Here is a 22,072-nt window from a genome sequence, read left to right on the forward strand (position 1 = left end):
ATACCACAGATTTGCTTGTCAGTTGTTTGACCTTAACCAGTTGAGCATGTCCCTTAGTGGCTGACGATATGTGCATCTCTGATCACGAGCAGAAGTTGTGGGGGAGCATCATAGCCATGTGTTGAGAGGGATTCTTTGGGGTTTGAATAATTCACCTCTGGAAACATGGGTGGTTCTTTCAACATCCTTAAACAACCCTAATTCAGGGACCTTTTGAGCGGGATGGGTTACTCGACCAGAAGAAAATTCTAACTGGGCCCCACCTGCAAGGTCATAGAGTGCTTATCTTGATATGAGATCACCATGTCGCGCACATGTGGTTGTGATGCATGTGCCTGGTGTACCCTTATCAGACGGGTAGTCATGATGGGTATATTGGGCTTCGTATATTTTACCCCAGTGTCACTTTGATGGCATGAACTGCTCTCTCACTCAATAATAATAATAATAATAATGATAATGGAAATGATAAGAGTATAGCTTTGTATACAAATAAGATACAAATGTAAGGAGCGTTTGCTCCCTAAATTTTTAGCTTAGACACACACAGTAGCCCCATATATAATATTGATATGTTTCTAATTTGAAATGAATTAGGCAGCTAGCGGCTTCGTTTCGTTTAATTGCTAAAAATGAGGATGCTTCCGGTTTTTTTTTCATTTTAGTTTTGCTTTTGCTGACTGTGTGTATGTGTTTGCATATCGTTCCCAAATCATTCCAAAAATAACGTTGACATCGACAGATTCTAGATATATTTGTACAACACACGTGATCACAAGTAAACTCATGTCCAACTTTACGCGCACTGGGATTTCGTGCTTAGGCATTTTGTACTTTGTGGTTTCATACATGATTGTACGCTAAGGGACAATTTTATTGCCGATAACCCTGCCGGTAAAGTTCGCATTTCTTTCATCCGTTACTTCAACTCTAGCCTTTAAGGAAATACGTTTCATACCAACTCTCAGTCTCACTCTTCTCTTTCAGTCCATCTCCTTTATCCTTCCTCCTCATCGATTTCAGATACTAAAAATACACGAATCTTTTCGGTCCGAACGGCAGTTTTTAACATAATTCCTAGGTAACTAAAAAACTTTAAACTTCGTATACTGGTAGAATGTGTTTATAAAACATCTGTTTCTCTTGGCTTTATTGAGAAAATTCTATAGTTTGTAAGATATTTTTTTTCTTCAATTTCTGCAATTTCAACCAATCAATTGCGTCTATTGAGGTAAAAAACATTCTGTGGCGTATGAATAGGTCCCTCGTTTAAGAAACAGATTGGGTTCATTTACATTTCTGAAGAAAAAAGATGCCCTTCTGCCCACCCCTAACCCTGACGAACACTAACCCTAAAACAGATAGAAATGCAATAGATCGATAATAGGGTCATAATTATGGGTGACAATTTCATATTGCTAAGATATAGAGCAAACGCTCCTTACATTTGTATCTAGAAAAAAAACTGCCGTTCAAACCGAAAAGATCCAATTACACTTCTCCCTAAGCGTTCACAGGCCAGTGTATCACACATCGGTCACCTACCTCGCCTTCTTATCTTATTCGACTCTCACTCTTCCCACAAAACAGGAATGCGCACCTATGTGGAACATTTGACTGGCGACTGTTGATGTTGCAAACTACAGTTCTTTTCGGAGTAAGAGAAGGAGAAAAATAAGAGAGTTTACAAAGAAATGAAAAGGAGATTTTTATGACTACTTCCCTATATGCTTTTTTTTTCCTATCAGAAGGCGCTACTTGTTTCCTCACGATTATTGTGTTTTTATTGGCGTTTAAATTTGTTTATACTTGTCAAATTGTGGTGTGTGACTATTTTCCAGTCATATAATTTTATATTTTTTTTACACTTGGTAGAATTTGAAAACATTTTACTTTTATCATCTTCCAATAACATGGGAACATATATAGGCCTACTATGCCTTTCATCCTGTCGGGAGTCGATAAACATAAGTACTATTTCAGTACTGGGGGCCATGTGATCGACTTGCTCTTGGCCCGAAATCGCTGTCCGTGTACCAAAATTTTCAACCAGTATTATCTTCCAGTTTTGGCTATCGTAAACACTTGTAAATTTTAGAAGGTTCAAATGTGTGTCGCAGTGGAATATTATCACATAACGGTTTCCACAAAACATGCCCACAATACAAAATTTAATTCTAAAATGTCCTCTCTATATCTTAGCAAAAGATATCACTGAGATGTAGAGTAGTCTATTTATCTATCATTTTTCAACTGTGAATTCATTCGATATCACATTATATATCATTATATATCATAATCCTCTCCAACTGTACCATAGATTACTTCATCTAATATTCTTTATTTTTATTGAATATTTCACTGACCCACTTTTTTTCAAAAATATATTAATTTGCAAACTTCAATATTTCTATTCACCCAGATGAGCATCTAATATAAATGCTATACACAAAACCTCTGATAACCTAGAAAAATGTGAAGAGGTTCATTATTTCACAAAATGAATTATAAAATGTAATTGAACGTCACTAATATCGTATCCTCACATCTACAGATTTAGGGCCTTGTGACTTAGTAACAAATCATTTTATCATATCTAAGATATATTGCCAGATTTCCAGTTTCGTTATTTATGTCTCCTTACTTGACTAGATAAATAAATATACCAAGATGAGTCTTTGAAATATATCTATTTTTTCATATCAAATATAATTTATTTTATAATATATGATTCATGATAATATTTTGCATGCATCGGATTGTGTCCCTGGGCGAGACAATTGACAGTATTTGCTTATCTCTTCGTGTTTATTGCCGAAAAGTTGAATATATTTAAACATTTCTAAATATATTTCTCTTTGATTTCCAGTCTTATAATCCAGACTATAAACGACGCAGACAGGTCCTATACTATAATTGACCGAACTTAGCCCAACTGCCTTCTTTATTTCTTATTATATGTCAGCTTTCATGACGTTTTCAATCAGTTTGAAATTATTTTCTATTTCATTTGGTTTGTTTTTCTGTTTTTGTCTCTCTCCTGAACTACTAATAACAAGACCAATACTAAAATCAATAGCCGAGACTGAATCAGAAATAAGAATTAAAAATATATAACGAGAATATATAAAAAAAAATGGTTATCTGAAGATGAAATCGTGCTGTCACGAGAGAAATTCCATTTCACATAAAAATGTTATAATTGTAATATTGCTCTGCAGTTATATTTTATTTTTGTTTTCATCAGGTTTGGGAATAGAACTCGAAATCTGTTTGTTCGTGCTTGTGTTCATAACTTTTCCTCTGTATAATTAGACTTGAATCCAAATGTTTTCTATGCGTGCACCTATATTTCATTTTAGGATACCTTGTTTTCTTAATTATATTTGTTTGTTTATTTTTTTAGTTTGTGCTGTTTTGAATTATATGTTTCTATCGTCTGATGTAGCTCAATCTTATTCTATAATTATTGTTTTCGAAAATGTTACAATGTCACGATATCAGTGAAGAGCTAACTTCGAAATGCTTTTCACATACAGCAATCCGTGATTTACCTATTTTAGTATATAACTCATAAACACTTATTACAGACTGATATAATTGTAATGAGAGCTGATGTTTGAGAAATATTCCTGATGTAGACAGCACATGACATATTTACAAGAATTTAATAAATAAATTGAGTTTACAATCTGAGAAAAATATTTTAACTTTGGAAACAATAAGAGCAGCAAATATTAAGGTATTTGCATCAATACAGTAAAGCTTTCGAGTAAAGTGCTCTGGTGTATGTACGTGTACCTGCTTGTGTTTGTATTTCATTTTGTAAATGTATAAATGTGTGTCTCTATTCTTTTTCGCATATTCATGAATACGCGTATATGTGTGTATCTTAGTGTTTGTGTGTATTCGTGTATGAGAGTATCGATAATATTTTCTTTGCAAATTTAGGCTATGAGAGATTATTAAATATTTCTAAACTTTCAATTGACATTTGCAATTTTATCGTCAAGTGTGTTATTACAATAACATTTCATTAATATATTATATGTTGATAAAAGTGTACAATCCGTAAATTTATATTAGAAATTAATTTAAATGATATTTTCTAATAGAAATGTCTGGATCAATATCGGAATTATTTATATGGTTACACACATTGAATTTACATTTAAACTCACAAAACGACATTGAATTTTACACGTTGACTAAGGAATGTCTATACTATTCTAAGCGGCACGTTACTTCAATGTACCAAGGACAGAGTGTTTGGATTAAATTTTAAAGAATATTTCTTCTTTCCTTGTGTCTGGACTGCTGGGCAGTGTCCGTTTTATTGGATCAGATCTGAGTAAGGCTTTATGGAAGACCAGAAGTTCTCTTTACAGTAAATCTCCTTCCCATAAGTTGTCCAAATGAAAGCAAGAGTCAATTCTCTTCTACACCAATGTTGTTGCAGGATTTTAAAAATTAAGTCGAAAAAGTATCGAACTAAATTATTGGCCTGGCTCCTGAACAGTAGTCGATAACTACAATCCCGGACACTATTGAGACGGATACATCTTTAAGGCGCCAGAGAAATTGAAAGAAAACGTTATTGGCTGGATTCAAGTGCGAAGTGTAAAGAGATGAAACAAATATTGCATAGCATTTTCATTACAGTCTAACAATTTTCAACTCCGACCTAATACTTGCTTGTCAAAAATTCATAGACATTATTGGCAACGGAAACGTCTCGTGCCTATAATGACTATATCCATTTGTAGAGTGAGTCAATCAACGCTGTCCGGTTTTCCTATACTGTACAAGCTTGTGAAGTCCTATAAGTATACTTCTATTTCGCTCAATGCCTAATGCATAGCATTTCAGATGTTTTAACTTTGACGTATAGTACGTCAACATAGAATGATATTCAACTATGTCGCACGGAATCAGAACGGTGCATACTAAAATTTATTGTTATTTTTCCATTCTAGCATCCATATCACACAAACGTTTAACAGTACTACTTTAGTCTGCAACATTCACAACCGAACAAACAAAAATATTACTATTGTTTTTTTTCAATATTTCTGCTCGTTAAAACCACGGAAATAAAGTAGCTGTAATTGGACAATGATATGAGCTTTTGAATTGGCAGTTAACCATGCGGTGTGCATCGTCTTTGTATGTGAGCTTGTATCAGTTAACAAGGTGCAATATATAATTCAAAGTATTGTATACATCACTGGCTGCTCATCGTTTCAGATGTAATACCTACATTAAATATGAAGGTTACTGTTTCTTAACATAAAATTTATATAATTAAACAACTTAGGCATATGCACCTATATACTTAGTTACATATGAACACACACACACACACACACACACGCACACATGCACACATAATGTATATGCATAGGGATTTGTTAAAGAGCAGCTTCGAAGAATTAGTCATTACGTGCCACTACTCTAACAGAAAAACGAGGCATTTGATTGGCCACCACTTTCAATCATATCAGAATGAATGAGAAATAGTTTTACACATGCACCTCTCTCCAAAGTACAAAAACATTAGAACTGAAAATGGATTAATATACAGCAAGAGGAACATATATGGCTTAACTTAATAAATTCGAGTCTATCATGAATCCAACAAAGTATCTGAAAACTTGTTAACAATATTAAAAGAGGAGCTTTCGTTTGTAGTCTAACGGATTTGAATGATTCAACATCGCACGACGTTTATACAAAAGAGAAGACAAAAACTTTCCACAACTTCGCCCAAACTTTGTTTAGGCCGGCCCCATGACTGCAGCGCTTGCGTTCTAAAAGGTTGTGGTGTGCTTGCTTAACCGTAGTTTGAGCTTGATATCTTCAGTTTTCTTTCTTGTGTTACAGAGTATACAAAGAAGAGCAGAGATCACTGATTCAATTTGTCTGGTCTGAAGGCATGTCAGAGGCTGAAATTCATCGCAGGTTTTCGGTAGAGAACGGGAAAGGCGCTCTGCCATGTATAACTCTGTTTGAGTGGATCGAGAAGTTTAAATATGGCTGAAATGCCTGAAGTAAGTAGAGAGCACATGACGCACATCAACGTCTGTCACTGACGTGAAGAGTTATTTTGACACAGAATATTTTGTCATTCAACATTCTCATAGTGTATTTAATACAAATATGCTACGCATCCTTCCCGAATGTTGAAGATGTTTGTTTCACAATCATAAGGACACTGTTTCTTAGTTTCATGCTCTTGCTTGATGGGAATGGGATTATTCAAAGTTGTCCCAGAGGCATCAGCATGCGGAGAGCCGACCAGGACCACCATTGTGCCAGCCCCGTTGCATCTGCTAAAGTGATGTTGAAACACTGGAGACCTTCCCCAGTCACGTTCAGCCATCTGGTGCTGCTCCTGCCACATAGACTCTTCCAGCCTACTGACGCGTCAAATGGAATTAAAGGCCCGATAGGTTGATCCAGAGTGAGAGGAAGTATACGTCCTTCATGTGCACACGACGGATAGCTATGAGGTGGGAGGCAGCGGGCTGATGCGCGCGAACGCTTTTCCTTGTTAGAAACACGAGGCTACCATGTGATGTTGTTGATGCTTCTAAGGTCTCTGGTATCGAAGCTGTTGATCCTCTTTGCAAGAGGGGGCACGTTTCTGCTCTTTATAGGAGAATGGAAAAGAACGATGTGTTGTGGATTCGGAGTGTCGTCTACCGGGAGATAGAATTGTAGCGCCAGCGGAGCTTCCATAAGGAGTACATTGCCCCATTGGTCAGACCACATCTGCGGTTGATCACCGGTGTCATTTCTCCATTGTTGATGAGGAGCTCATGAATTCCATGACGTCGGTTTCAATATAGAGAGAGGGATAATCGGAGCCATCTTCGACATGCATAAGTTTGGTCTTCGCCCAACTCACAGAAAGACCATGTCCTGCTGATTCTCCTCTGTAAATGGTGAATGCGTCCCTGAGCTGGTTGATCTAGTTGTTGAATAGGGTGGTATCGTCCGCATACTCCAGGTCGGTAAGCCGGGTATTTCCCAAAGGTAATGCCAGAGAATCGCTCACGTCCATCAGATAACGGATGACACAGTTGAAGAAGCCGGGGAAGCAAAAGTACGTCAACTCATCTGTAGCAAACCCAGGGACATACCCTCCTCTCCATCCCAAGCAAGCTCTTCACCAGGATTTACCTCAAGCGTGCTCTTCCTGCAATTGGAAGAAGACACTGCCCACAACAAGCGTTCAATTATATTAAATTGCATATCATATATGTTGCTTTTACTAAGAACATAGTTCAACAGAAAACTTCTGAGAGAAACTTATTGACACAAGAAACACGGAAGGCTGTCAGGTACATTTTAACCTTAATTTAATAAGGATTTAGAATCCTTTTTCATGATCCCTGAAATTAGATCATTACCAAAATGGATTCAGATGCATTTCCTTTAATAATCAACGGTGTTCGGCAAGTAGAATGTTGTGTGTGGCTTATTTTTATGGAGATAACAGTCAATGATGGAAGAATGACCATGAAGCTCGTAATACTATTAGATTTACTGTATGATTTTTGTCTGATTTCTCAATTTTCAACGATAGTATCACCATCTATGTGCAGGACGTCCCCTCATGCGTGTTCGTTGATATGGATATAAAGAGAATTCTTTTCTAATACCTACCTACCTATAGGCATTCATAATACATACATATATGTATACAAACATATATATATATATATACATATACCTGCATGAATACATATGTATATGTTCACTTCTACATATACGTCTATATATATATATTACTCGTCCGTCATATACCTAAACGTTTTGGCGAGAACAGGAATGTTGAGTCGATTTTGTGTGTGTTTATGTGTTTGTGTGAGAATGGAAATTTAATTCATTGTTCCACCGACAAAGATCAAGTGTAGTGGTAGACGTTAGCGCTAGACAAGACATCAATCAACTCCAGCTAGTTAGTCCATAAAGAATATTATTCCAAGTTAATTTAATGATGAGACAAAAGAACGACTACAATAATAATAAAAAAAACTATAACAGCGATGACGACCACAAAACATTTAAGTTGATCAGAAGAGTAAAGAAGTAAGGTAATATATTGTTTGTTATTATCTTTTTTTTCTGCGAAGAATATATTTCTTTTTTTTTTTTTCAGTGGTGTGTTGAGAGAAAACGTTGATAACAACCTCCAAAGCATTATTCAAACGGCGAAAAAACTTCAATATCTAATTTCAGTTAAACGGAAATATTTTAGGAATGTGGTACTTGAAAGAATTTTGATTTTAATTTTATTTCTGTTTGTTTTTTTAAGTATTTTAGTTGTCGTTTTTAAAAAATTAATAACATTTTCTTTTTTCATTGACACATTTCTTTCTCATTTTTTATTTTCTTTTGGATCAACTCATTTCTTAGTTCACATGTGACTGTTTCGTTTCAATTAACAGGCTTGAAGATAGAGAAAGATGTTTGAGAAGACAAGTTAAAGAGTGTATTAATTGATCGATCGGCTGGCATATTGATTAATATTTAACGTGTAATACGAGATGAGGAAGGAAAAAAAATCTTCATAAAATGTTCGGATTGATAACTTTCCGTTGTAACTTTTTTTAAAGAAAAGTAGTGCTCATAAGAAACAAAAAAATCAAGCATGTTTTGTTGTTATTGTTGTTGATTTCACTTGAGAAATATTATCTAATAAACAAGCGTGTCATGCGAATGTCATAGATGGCACCACTGTTCAAATATTAAACCAAACGTCTAAATAAACTTGTTTACGAAACGAAGTATATGTCTATATAAATTCTATACTTTTGTACAGAATCGTTTATCAAAATCTGCTTCAGTTGGTGGCATTTGAACCCAGTTGATTTACATTATTACAACCAAAAGAAGTAACATTAATGTTAAATTCAGTTTACATTGTTATTCTTAGTTATTGAGTATGATATTGGATACTCGAATATATGAATTTCCTATTATTTATCTATTAAGTTATAATTTAGTATCTCTCATTTACCGCTAAAGTAGTCGGAATTGTGCGTTCGAATTTCTTTACAGACTTACAATGCATAGTTATCGCCACCGAATAAGGATTAATGGAAAATAATATCTACCTTACGTACTGAGTATCGGAAGAGCTTTGAATATTTAATTATCAGAAAAATAAGCAAAAGCCGGCGCTTCACATCACCTATAAAAGTTATTGAGGATTGTCAGAAATATATATCAAGGGAATATCAATAATTGGTTTCAAGATGCGTAACGTAACTCTAAAAATGGACATATCACGAAAAAAAAACATTTTAAATCTCATTAACTTATATTTGTATTAATAAATTTCTTGTACATATTTTCACATGTATTTTAGTTCATGGTCTATTATGGGCTTTTAGCGTTTCATTTCGTTTTCAGTTTTATCCTTTTATATGTATTCGATGACACTAATGTAAATTTGAACATATCAACTGCAGTTGAAGTTCATATTTCCCGCAAATTTCTTCGAAACAAAGGAAAAAGTGCAAGGTGGAAGGGGACTTAAAGGGAAAAGACATAATTTGATATGCTGTAAAGATAGGTATTAGGTTTGGTGTTTTCCAAGATATTGTATGGTTTCGATTCCAATGCGGAATATTTGCAATTGAGTTGTGCTATTTCATTACTTTCTCAGTTCAAATTCACCCGAGGTCAGCTTTGCTTTTTAACCTTTGAGGGTTCAAAATTTAAGTACCAGTTGAAAACTAGCGTCGGAGAAATCGATGTAACCCATCCCGAAATTGCTGGCCTTATGCCAAAATATGGAATCGGTTTGATGTGACATTTAATAATGTTACTGGAATTTTAAGTAATGGGTGATTTTTTTTTCTTTTTCTCAGGGTGTGCCACATTTGAATTGAATTGGAATAGCATCATGGGCTGTAACTAAGACAACTGTACTTGCAACTATCGCTAAGGTTAGTAACATGTAGGGTTTGTAAGTGTTTCATATCTAATTCTTCGATTATTATTTGTACTGCTTTAATTTCATTGTGAATGATGATACTCTCAATTACGCATTTGTGGAGTTTAAGTATTTCTCTGCGTCCTTTCTGACAATATTTTTGTTAGAAAGTGACGAGATGTAAGAATAAACCTTTTGTTTTTGTCATGATATTCATATCTGTTTTGATAGGTAAATTACAAAACTTTATGTCCAGTATTGATGTATGCTACAGAAGCGGAGGTGAAGAATTCAACAGGGGCATCGTTCCGAATACATTCTCGGCATTTAATGTCAGTAACAATTTTATTCACAATACTATTCCATAGTTTTTGTGGTTAAGTACTGCCGTTGCTCAATTGGAAAGGGACCTTACATTTCTGCTCCCAGCTGAGACCTGTTGGTATATTAATGCTCGTCTTTATTATTTCTTCTTTGACGGGTTTCGCCAAGCATTACATATAGCGGGGTTTTTTCTCCACTATTTCTGGCACTATTAATTAAAAACATGATAAACTTCCAATAATTCCAGCTCCTATAATTATGTAGATCTGTGGGTTCATATAAAATTTTAATAATATATATATATATAATATAAATAATATACATATATATATATATTTATATATATATATATATATATACATACATACATACATATATATATATATATATATATATATATATATATATATATATATATTTCAATATTTAAATAATGAGGGAGATAAATTAATATTAATTTTAATTTTAATTTAAAACCAGTAGTCTAGCATACAAAAATCTGAAAAATCAGAGAAAAATTCTAATACATGTGTATATTGACAGGGTAAGACTGCTAGGCAGTCGGCCGCATGCTAGAAATAGATCATCAACGATCAAACTACAAAGAATGTTCTCTAGAGGAAAATTTAGCGAACACCAGAACCAAATTTGGCGGGCAGGACAGATGAAAATTTATATAAAAAACAGAATTAATCGCATACCTCGGTTTCAGCTTTTAACAAAAGAGTGACAGATTAATAGGATAGAATAGTGGGGGAAGAGGAGATAAAAGAATAAGAGGGAGAAAGAGAGAAAAAGGAAAGTGTGAAAAAATCGTATTGAGTGCGCATCAGATTTATTAAGATGAAACTTACTTGGAATATAATGCGTGGCATTCACTCATATAATAATGTAAATAATATATATATGTATGTATATATATATATATTATATATATATATATATATATGTTTATATATATATATATATATATATATATATATATGTATATATATATATGTATGTATATATATATATGTATGTTTATATATATATATGTATGTATATATATATATATATATAATCCAAACAAGAAAACACAGAAAAAAAGGGAAAAAAAGAAAAAAAACCAGCAACACAGGGCGTATATATATATATGTATATATATATACACATACCTACATACATACATACTATATATATATATATATATATATATATATATATATATATATATATATATATCAGCCGAAATTTGCTAGGATGATCCGGTTCCTGACTGAAGATTAGAGGCTTCGAATGACCCGTCCGTTTTTTGTGTCGTCTCTTTGTGTATTTTGCGTTATTGTCCCATTTTGTATTTTTATATATAATGTTTATACATATATATATATATATAGGTTAATCCAAACGGGAAAACAGAAAAACCAACAACACGTGGAACAATTACAGTATTATTATTATTAGGCGCTCAGGAAAATGGAAGAAGGAGGGTATGACGCTTCGAGCGGAGCTCTTCGTCGGAAACATAAGAGAAGGAAGAAAGATCCCGATGTGGGCGAACAGAGGGAAAAAAAAACGCGACTGGTGTTTACGAAGTACACATGCTGAAAGGCCGGAAGTTTTGGATAACAAGGGCAAAGTAGGTTTTTAAAGCCAAAAGAGTGGAGACAGGAAGGTTGGTAACAAAAATGATGTGTATGTATGTGTGAGTGTGTGCGTGTGCGTGTGTGTATGTGTGTGTGAGACGAGATAAAAAAACAAAACATATATGTATATGTTAGTGCGTGCGTCTGTATGTAAGTGTGTGTGGTAGGGCGAACAGTAGTTGACATAGTAAGTCTCAAGTGAGTGGTCAGTGGTAAAAAAAGGAGGAAGGAGGTAAGAAGGGAAGGAAGGAAAGGGTGGGGGCGTAAGTAACGTGCCAGTGTGTGTGTGTTGAGTGTTAGTGTGTGTGTGTCCAGTGTGCGTAGTTGTATGTATGGCAAGTAAATGTGAAGTGTGTGTAAGTGTAATGTATATATATATTCAAATGTGTGTGTGTATGTGGGTGTGTGTATGTGCGTGCGTGTGTGTACAAAAAAGCGAGGGTATTAAGGAAACTGCAGCTGAGGGAAAGATAGAAGAGTGGTCCCGCGGCAACAGGCGTGGGAGAATCCAAAGACACGCGCCAGCCCCAGATACGAACAGGAGATCTAGTCGGTACCCACGAGCGTGGTGCATGCATGCGTGTATGCAAGAGTGTATGTGCGCGCGCCTGCGAGTGTGTGTGTGGATGTGTGAGTGTGTCTGTGTATGTCTGGGTGTCAGTGTGTGCGATGAATGTATGTAAGTATGTGTGTGTATATGTGTGTGTATAGATGTATGTCCGTGTGTGTGTGTGTATGTGTATGAGTGTGTATGTATGTACGTGTGTGTGTGTGGAAGTGTGTGTATGTGCATGTGTGTGCGCGTACATGCAGGTGTGTGAGTGAGTGCGTGTGTGTGTATGTATGTGTGAGTGTGTATGTCTGTGTGTGTAGGATGCATGTATGTGTATGGGTGTATGTATGTGTGTGTGTATGTATGTATGTGTACGTGCGTGTGTGTGTGTGTATGCATGTATACATGTATGCGTACTGCGCGTGTGCATGCATGCATGCATGTGTGTGTGTGTGTGTGCATGTGTGTAGGTATATATGTATGTGCGTATATGTGTGTATGTGCGTACATGTGTGTGTGTATGCATGTGTGTGTATGTAGGTGTGTAGGCGTGTGTGTATAGGTGTATGTATGTAAGTATGTATGGGTGTGTCCGTGTATGTGTGTGTATGCATGTGTGTGTATGTAGGTGTGTAGGCGTGTGTGTATAGGTGTATGTATGTATGTATGGATGTGTCCGTGTATGTTTGTGTGTGTGTGTGTATGCATGTGTATGTAGGTGTGTGTGTACGTATGTAATATACGTATGTATGCGTGTGTGTGCGTGTGTATGCGTGTGTGTGTAGGTGCGTATGTATGTGTGTGGGAGTGTAGGTGTGTGTGTGCGTGTATGTGTGCGTGTGCGTGTATATGTTGGTGTGTGTGTATGTGAGTGTATGGGTGTTTGTCATGCATATGTGTGCGCGTGCAGGCGAGTGTGTGTGTAAGTATGTGTGTATGTATGTGTGAGCGTGTATGTGTGTATGTCTGTGTGTATGTATGTGCGTATAGGAGTACGTAACTGTGTGTGGGTGGATGTATGTATGTATGTGTGTGTGTGTGCATGTGTGTAAGTATATGTGTGTGTGCGTATGTATGTGTATGTGTGTGTGTTTATGTATGTGTGTATGTATGTGTGTAGGCGTGTGTGTATAGGAGTATGTATGTATGAGTGTGTGTCTGTGTGTGTTTGTGTGTGTGTGTAGGTATGTGTGTATGTATGAGTGAAGGTATGGCTGTGTAGGTGTGTGTGTGTGAATGTAAGTGTGTGTGTGTACAAGTGTAATGTATGTATGTAGGTGTGTGTGTGTGTGTGCGTGTGCGTGTGTATGTGTGTGTGTGTATGCGTGTGAGTGTGAGTGTATGGGTGTATGTCTGTGTGTGTGTATGTCTGAAGTAGGTATGTGTGTATGTATGTATGTGTGTGAGTGTGTGGGTATGTGTGTGTGTGTGTGTATGTGTGTGTGTGAGTAGGTGTGCGTGTATGTATGTGGGTAGGGATGCATGCGTGTGTGTGGGTATGTATGTATACATACGCACGCACACACACGAAGCACGCTCACACACACAACACACAAACAATACAACGCAAGCCCATATGTATATATATATGCAAATCTGGCCATAGGGCGTCATGAAACGTGTACACTAAAAAAATACTTAGTACGGATACATGGAATATGAACAATGTTTTCGAACAACAATAGACACAAATGGAAAAGAAAACAATATATATATATATATATATATATATATATATATATACATATATGTACAAACAACCAGTTGTTGGCTGGTATTTCTTGCATTTTGAACATTTAATATACGCTTTCGATAAAACAATTCATCCCGCATAGCAAATTTAATAAAATTTGGGAGTTTGTGGAGGGTCAAAATTGGTAACACGAAAAAGACAGTTTAAACGAACAGGAAGCCTAAGCGTGATTGTGGTGGCGAGCGGGTAATTCAAGCTTGGACAGAAGACAGACCTCCATATGTCTCCCTGTATGTCTGTGCGTCTCTTTTTGACCCACACCACTACTTAACAACCAGTGTTGCTATGTTTACCTCTCCGTTAGCTAGTGGGTCGGCAAAAGAGAATAGAAAAAGTACCAAGCTTAATAAAGAATAATTACCAGAGTTGCTTCATTAAACTAAAACCCTTCAAGGCGGCGGTGCTCAAGCATGGCTGCCGTCTAATGACTGGAACAAGTAAAAGAATGAAGTAGTAATAATGGTCTATAGATAAAAAAATGTTTGCGGACATTTGACAAGTCAGGCCTCCCTTCTATTTTTGTATTTATTTATACAGAGAACGAACACGCACGCATTATATATAAATGCATGTGTGAGAGTGTGTGTTGTAAACGTGGAGAGATAGATAGATAGGTAGATAGATAAATAGATAGGGAGAGAGAGAGAGAGAGAGGGAGAGAGAGAGAGAGAGAGAGAGAGAGAAGAGACGCATTCATATACGGGCAAGTGTCTTCTACTATACATTCAGGCCGACCAAAGTCTTGTGAGTGGATTTGGTAGACGAAAACGGAGAGAAACCTGTCGTATATATATATATATATATATATAAGTCTGTGTGTGTTTGTGCACCAGCATCGCTTGACAACCGATATTGGTGTATTTACGTCCCCGTAACTTTACGAGACCGATAGAAAAAGTACTAGACTTACAAAGAAGATGTCCTGGGGTCGATTTGTTCGGCGAAAGGCGATGCTCCAGCATGGCCGCAGCCAAATGCCTGAAGGAAATTAAAGAACAAAAGACATGCAAACATGTAGACAAAGGTCTGTTTTCTTCAATCATCAGGTAGCGCTCACCCAGGAGAACCGGCTGGAAGCATATTAGTCGACTCCCCTACTTATTCGGATCTTTTACCGAACCGCTAAGTAGTGGTAGTGGACAAAGACGGGCACAGAAGATCACACACACACACGTATATGTAGTACAGGAGGCTTTTAGCTTCCGTCTACAAAATCTATTCACAATGTTCAGTCAGCGCGTAGTTATAGTAGAACACAATTGACAAAGGTGCCGCGCAGTGCGACTGAATCCAGAACAATATGGCTGGAAAGTAAACATCATACCACTGAACAATGCCTGCGCCAATGCCCCATTTATTCATGTGTGTATGTGTATGTGTGTATGTGAGTGTGAGCGTGTGTGTGTATGTGTATGTAAGTCTGTATGCATATGTGTGTGCATGTGCTTATAAATATATACTCATTCATGCACATATATATTGTCTGTCTTCTCGCCTGATGATTGAAGACATTTGAAACAGACGTTATGAGATAAAAATCTAGTTTCAATGTAATATATCAAAATTTACCTGCACTTTCGCCATTACATATCTTTATTATTGTCACGTTGCTTTCTGCGCATGCGTGCTTACAGTTGGTACTATTGAGATCATGTGTTTGAAGTTTGTGCCTGATCGTGCTATTTTTATTTTTCTGGCTTTACAGTGTAAGCATGGCCGTTCCACCAGCAATGTCAACGAAGAACAAAGAACAGTGAACCGATACTTTGGTCGGAATGTGTGGCAGATCCTGAAATTCATCGGATACTTTTAGCACAATACGAGGACGCATGTCAACCTCCACCACTGACGAGAAGATTCATTAAACTCGAGAGATTGTAATGGAGAACCGGCGAGCTATCATCGACAAGGTAGCTCGTTCTCTGCAGATTAGTCATGGTTCTGCCTATCAAATCATCCACAATAAGCTTGTGCTTCATAAAATCTGTACGAGATGGTTGTCAAATGTTTGGAAGTTTGCCAACGTTTACTCGATCACGACGAATTTTTGAGCAGAATAATCACAAGTGAGGAAACGTGGGTCCATCATTATGAGGCATAATCCAAAAGACAAAGCATGGAAAACATCGTGGTGCACCAGCAATGAAGAAATTCAAGACGCAGTCTTCCGCGGGAAAGGTGATGTTAACTCATTTTGGGGACTCAAAAAGCCTATACTGGAAGACTATCTGGAAAAGGGGAATACGATCAACAGTGCAAGATAAAGTGCTTTGCTGGCCAACATGCTGAAGACGGGAATTCGCACCAAACGTTGAGGCCTATTGTTCAAGGAAGTTTTATTGTTGCATGACAATGCATTCCCACACACAACCGCCAAGACGTTAAAACTATTACCCAATTGGGTTTTGAGGTGCTGAAATACACCACCTACAGCCCAGATCTCGCTGTTTCCCTCTATCATACCGCTACAAGATGGTTTAGGTGGTCGTCGATTTCCTACGGATGAAGATGAGAAGGAAGCGGTGCGTCAGTGGTTTCACGACCAAGCGAAAACCTTCATCATGGAGGGAATACACAGGCTTGTGAACCTCCATCTTGGAGGGAATACACAGGCTTGTGAACCGCTTGAACAAGTGCATCGAAAAGGAAGGAAGCTATATAGAAAAATGATGTACTTTTTTATCTCCTGCTTTTGTGTAAATATATTGAAAAAACAGGAGTGTGTATAATTTTTTATTCTACCTCGTATGTGTAAAAGGTGCGTGTTAACAAAATCCTTAGCACACCAAACAAAATACCTTGTGACATTTTAATTGTCTTTATGGTCTGAGTTCAAATTCTGCTGAGGTCGACTTCACCTTTCAGCATTTCGGTATCGATATAAGGAGTACCAGTAGAGCACTAGGATTGATATAATCGATTTCGTGGAGGCGCAATGGCCCAGTGGTTAGGGCAGCGGACTCGTGGTCATAGGATCGCGGTTTCGATTCCCAGACCGGGCGTTGTGAGTGTTTTTTGAGCGAAAACACCTAAAAGCTCCACGAGGCTCCGGCAGGGGATGGTGGTGATCCCTGCTGTACTCTTTCACCACAACTTTCTCTCACTCTTACTTCCTGTTTCTGTTGTACCTGTATTTCAAGGGGCCGGCCTTGTCACTCTCTGTGTCACGCTGAATATCCCCGAGAACTACGTTAAGGGTGCACGTGTCTGTGGAGTGCTCAGCCACTTACACGTTAAATTCACGAGCAGGCTGTTCCGTTGATTCGGATCAACCGGAACCCTCATCGTCGTTACCGACGGAGTGCTTCCATCCATCCATAATCGATTTAACACCTACCTCGATATTGCTGGTCTTGGGACAAACTTTGAAACCAATATAATACGTATGCTTGTCTGTTTGTGTGCGTTTATGCATTTTTGTGTGTGCACGTGTATATGTGTGCGCGTGCGTGTCGTTGTTCAGACTATTTTCCCACAATCAAACAACAATTGGGTACAATTAAACACATAATTACCATTTCAATGTACCCCTTTATATCTACAGTAAATCCGTATTTTATAGCTGATTAACACTTTATAGGGAGATGCTGAGGTTTGGGGACTAGGATAAATTTTGGGGCCTTTTTCTCAGACAGGTTTAGTTGCTATAATTTTGGAGAAGATAAAATTAAAATAGCCATACTTAAATAGCGGTTCATGGCTTCGATAAGATTTTGTTTTAAATAATATAACTTGGTTATGATATTCTCCTTGCCTATCACGCCATCTTTTGGTTGAAAATTCAAAGGATGCCGAACCAATTTAGAAACGTATTTACAAACTTAGATTAAACACTAAGTTTGTAGATCAAACATTTGGAAGGCAAATGCAAAAATTGTTTTTATGGCCCAATAATTTTGATGGCTATCATGATGCTTTTCACAAATTAGTTGCAAAAGCTATGCATGAGCCCATTTTCAGAATTATATATATTTTACTTCTAGGATAGCAAATACAATTTTGCAGTGTAGAAGACTCAATAATGATGCCTTAAATAAATGCCACTACAGCTAATGTAATGCAAGATTACTGAACAATTATTTCTTCCTTCGTCGTTCATTGCGCTACGACTTAAAATATGTATTCAAGTTTGTAGCTTTCTGGAATATGTAAACTATCTATGTCAATTGATCTGGCAGCATTCATTATGCTGTGGAGTTCTAGCAGACCGGAATATTGTCATTGATGAGACTGGTGTGTAAACAATGATGTAGTACAGTGTGGAATACTCCTGAATTTCTTGAAATGATCTCCCCATGTATCGCTACTTGCTAGTAACTGCCGCTAAGCTTTTTCCCTCCACTGAAAATGTACATTTCAAAAATAAAATTATGCATGCGGCGTTCAATAAGTTATCCCAAATACTTTTTATACAAATTCATGCAGTTGACAAAACTGAGTAATTTTCCTCCTTATTTATGATACACATTAAGCTAGCATATATATATATATATATATATATATATATATTATATATATATATATATATAAAGGAAGTCTGTAGAATCTTCGTTCAGCTCCATTTCTTTCTCCCTTCACTAAATATATATATATATATATATATATATATATAACGGGAAGCTTTGAAAATAAACAAAAGACGAAGGCAGGTGGAAAACAAACGAACAATTGTATTAGTATGGCGCTCAGGAAATATAAATAAAACAAGTCTTTAACGTTTCGAGCCTACGCTCTTCAACAGAAAGATACACGAGAGAGAAAAACACAGAAAGAAGGAGAGAAAAAAAATGCGTGCAGTAGCTAACGAATCAACATGGCGATCTGATTTCGGCCAGAGGTCAAAGATCAAACATGAGACGCGAGAGCGAAATAAGGGGAGAATAATAGGGTTGATAAATGGGTTGAGGGACCAGCTAAAAGTGCGTGGGAGGGGTCTGGATGTGTGTATGTATAGGGTTGGTGTATGTATTAGTATGTCTAAGGTGTGGTGTGTGTGTGTGTGTGTGTGTGTATGGAGAGAGTATTAGTGCGTAAGATTGGTCTGGACGTGCGTATGTATGGGGTTGGGTATGTATTAGTATGTATTAGTATGTATTAGTACGTATTGGTATGTATAGGCGTGTGTGTGTGTTTGTGAGAGAGTATAAGTGCGTATGCGGGGTCTGGACGTGTGTGTATGTATAGGGTTGGTGTAAGTATTAGTATGTACTAGTATGTATTAGTACGTATTAGATGTATTAGTTGGTGGTGTGTATTAGTATGGCACATCATATGTGATGTGATGTGTAAAGTCATGTGGTGTAGTGAGGAGAAGAGGGGAACGGGGAGAAGAGGGGGGGGTGAGAAAGAGGGGGGGGGGAGAAGGGGAGGGGAAGAAGAGGGGGAGGAGAAGGGGGGAGAGGAGAGGATGGGGGAGAAGGAAGGGGATGAGGGGGAGAGAGAGAAGGGGAGAGAGGGAGTGAGGGAGCAGAGGGAAGGGGGAAGGAGGGAGGGAGAAAGAGGGAAGAAGGGAAGGGGAGTAGGGGTGAAAGGATGAAGGACTGAAGAAGTAGGGGTCGGGGGGAAGAAAGGATAGGTGAGGAGGGGGGTGACGGTTAGATGAGGAGGGGGGGGAGAGTTGAGACCAAATGGCGTATAGAGCGAAGAGAGAAGATTAATTCCTGTTCACGGCGCAAACGGGAATCCGGATGGCCTCTGTGTAAGGACAAACCGAACACAGATAGGTGTTGCAAGGAGTGACCGGTGGAGCGGAAATGTCGTGAGACCGGTGTGTCGTTCGCAAGGTATATTTTATAATATATATTTTTTTTTTTACATATATATATATATATATATTTATATATATATATATATATATATATATTTATATATATATATATATATTTATATATATATTTATATATATATATATTTATATTATTATATATATATATATATATATATATATATATATTTATATATATATATATATATTTTTTTTTTTACATATATATATATATTTATATATAATATATATATATATATTTATATATATATATATTTTTTTTTTTACATATATATATATTATTTTATATATATATATATATTTATATATCTATTTATATATATATATATTTATATATATTTATATATTATTTATATATATATTTATATATATATATATATATATTTATATATATATTTATATATATATATATATATTTATATTATATTTATAGATATATAGTGTGTGGGTGTGTTGTGTGGTGTGTGTGTGTGTGGAGTCGCAATGGCCCAGTGGTTAGATCAGCTGACTCGCGGTCGTAGGATCGCGGTTTCGATTCCCAGACCGGGCGTTGTGAGTGTTTATTGAGCCAAAACGCCGAAAGCTCCAGGAGGCTCCGGCAGGGGGTGGTGGCGATCCCTGCTATACTCTTTCGCCATAACTTTCTCTCACTCTTTCTTCTGTTGGCCTGCTCGCCTAGCCAGCGCGGTGGCGTAATTTGAAGGCTAAAAAAATGCGAGGCGCATTGTGACCAGCGATGTGCAGCAACATCTGACATCACGGTGATATATATATATATATTCTTTCTCTACATAAAATTCTTTTTTTATTGATCTCACAGGCTCGTCCAAATAATGTTATACTTAAGGTGTCTACGAGTGAAATATTTTCATCGTTTTCCCGTTGACAGCAAATAAAAAGCGGACTCTGGTAGCCCTTGGCATTTAAAGTAAATTTAGAAATCCTTAATTTCTTGACACTATCTATTTTCTTTTAGAATCTCTGCATTTGCTGCTAGGGTTTATATTCTTTCTTTAAGTAAGAATGAAAATTCAATTAATTAAGATTTTTATCATCCCACTTCCGGTACATTACCCATAACTTATGAATACTTGATACATTATGTCTGAAAATAAAACATAGGATAACAAAGGCTGAGACGCCTTTGATGATCTCTCTGCCAGATAACAGCCGTCTTGCGTTAAACAATAACAACAATCATGAGTGTCACAAATTAACATTTCCCCCTTTCTTTGAAATACATATTTAATTCTCATCAACACAAACTAATAACATAATAACTAAACAAGTAAGTCATTTCCGATTATAGTTTCAAATGATTGTTTCATTTCAATATTATTTCGGAAAGTGGAAACTCGACAACTTCCGATTAATTTCCCATACAATTCTAAGGATATCAGCCAACTAAACACAAATTCATTATAAACTGAATGTGCTATTGGGTAATTCTTTTGTGGATAGTACAAAATAGGCAGCAGGAATCCTATTTCTATTTACGTGAATTCAAACGCTTAATATTCAATAATTCATTAGTAGTAGTGGTGGTGGTGGTGGTGGTGTTAGTGATAGGGGTGGTTGTTGGTGGTGGTTGTTGGAGTGTCATCCGTCAGTCTCAAGGAAGTACATTAATTTCTCTCTGTATCAATATAGCACAAATGCTTCTCCCGTAACCGCACCACATACCCTCAATCACGGGCAGCGGCAAACGTGTGCCCTTTCACTCCAAATGATGAAACTTGCGTTCAAAACATCTATTCTTAATATAGATAAAACCTTATAGATAAAGCTTATCCTTTTCTCAGCTACGCTTTAAGCAATCCAACCCAGCCACTAAACACTAAGTCTAAACGCTCCATCTCAGAATGTAACCATATTGTAAGGAAAATACAAGGTTAGTGTCTTTCACGGTTGATCTAGTAAAGTAAAGCGAGAACAAAACAAGAATTGATACCATCGGTCAAAGACGACCTGTAAAGGACATTTATGCTTCTAAGAAACAACAAGGTTAAAATGTATGCAACTGAATATTCAACACACACATATAACATAGAGGGGAAAGAGAGAGAGAGAGAGCGGGAAT

This window comes from Octopus sinensis, linkage group LG16, assembly GCF_006345805.1.
Source record: "Octopus sinensis linkage group LG16, ASM634580v1, whole genome shotgun sequence".
Classification (NCBI taxonomy): domain Eukaryota; kingdom Metazoa; phylum Mollusca; class Cephalopoda; order Octopoda; family Octopodidae; genus Octopus; species Octopus sinensis.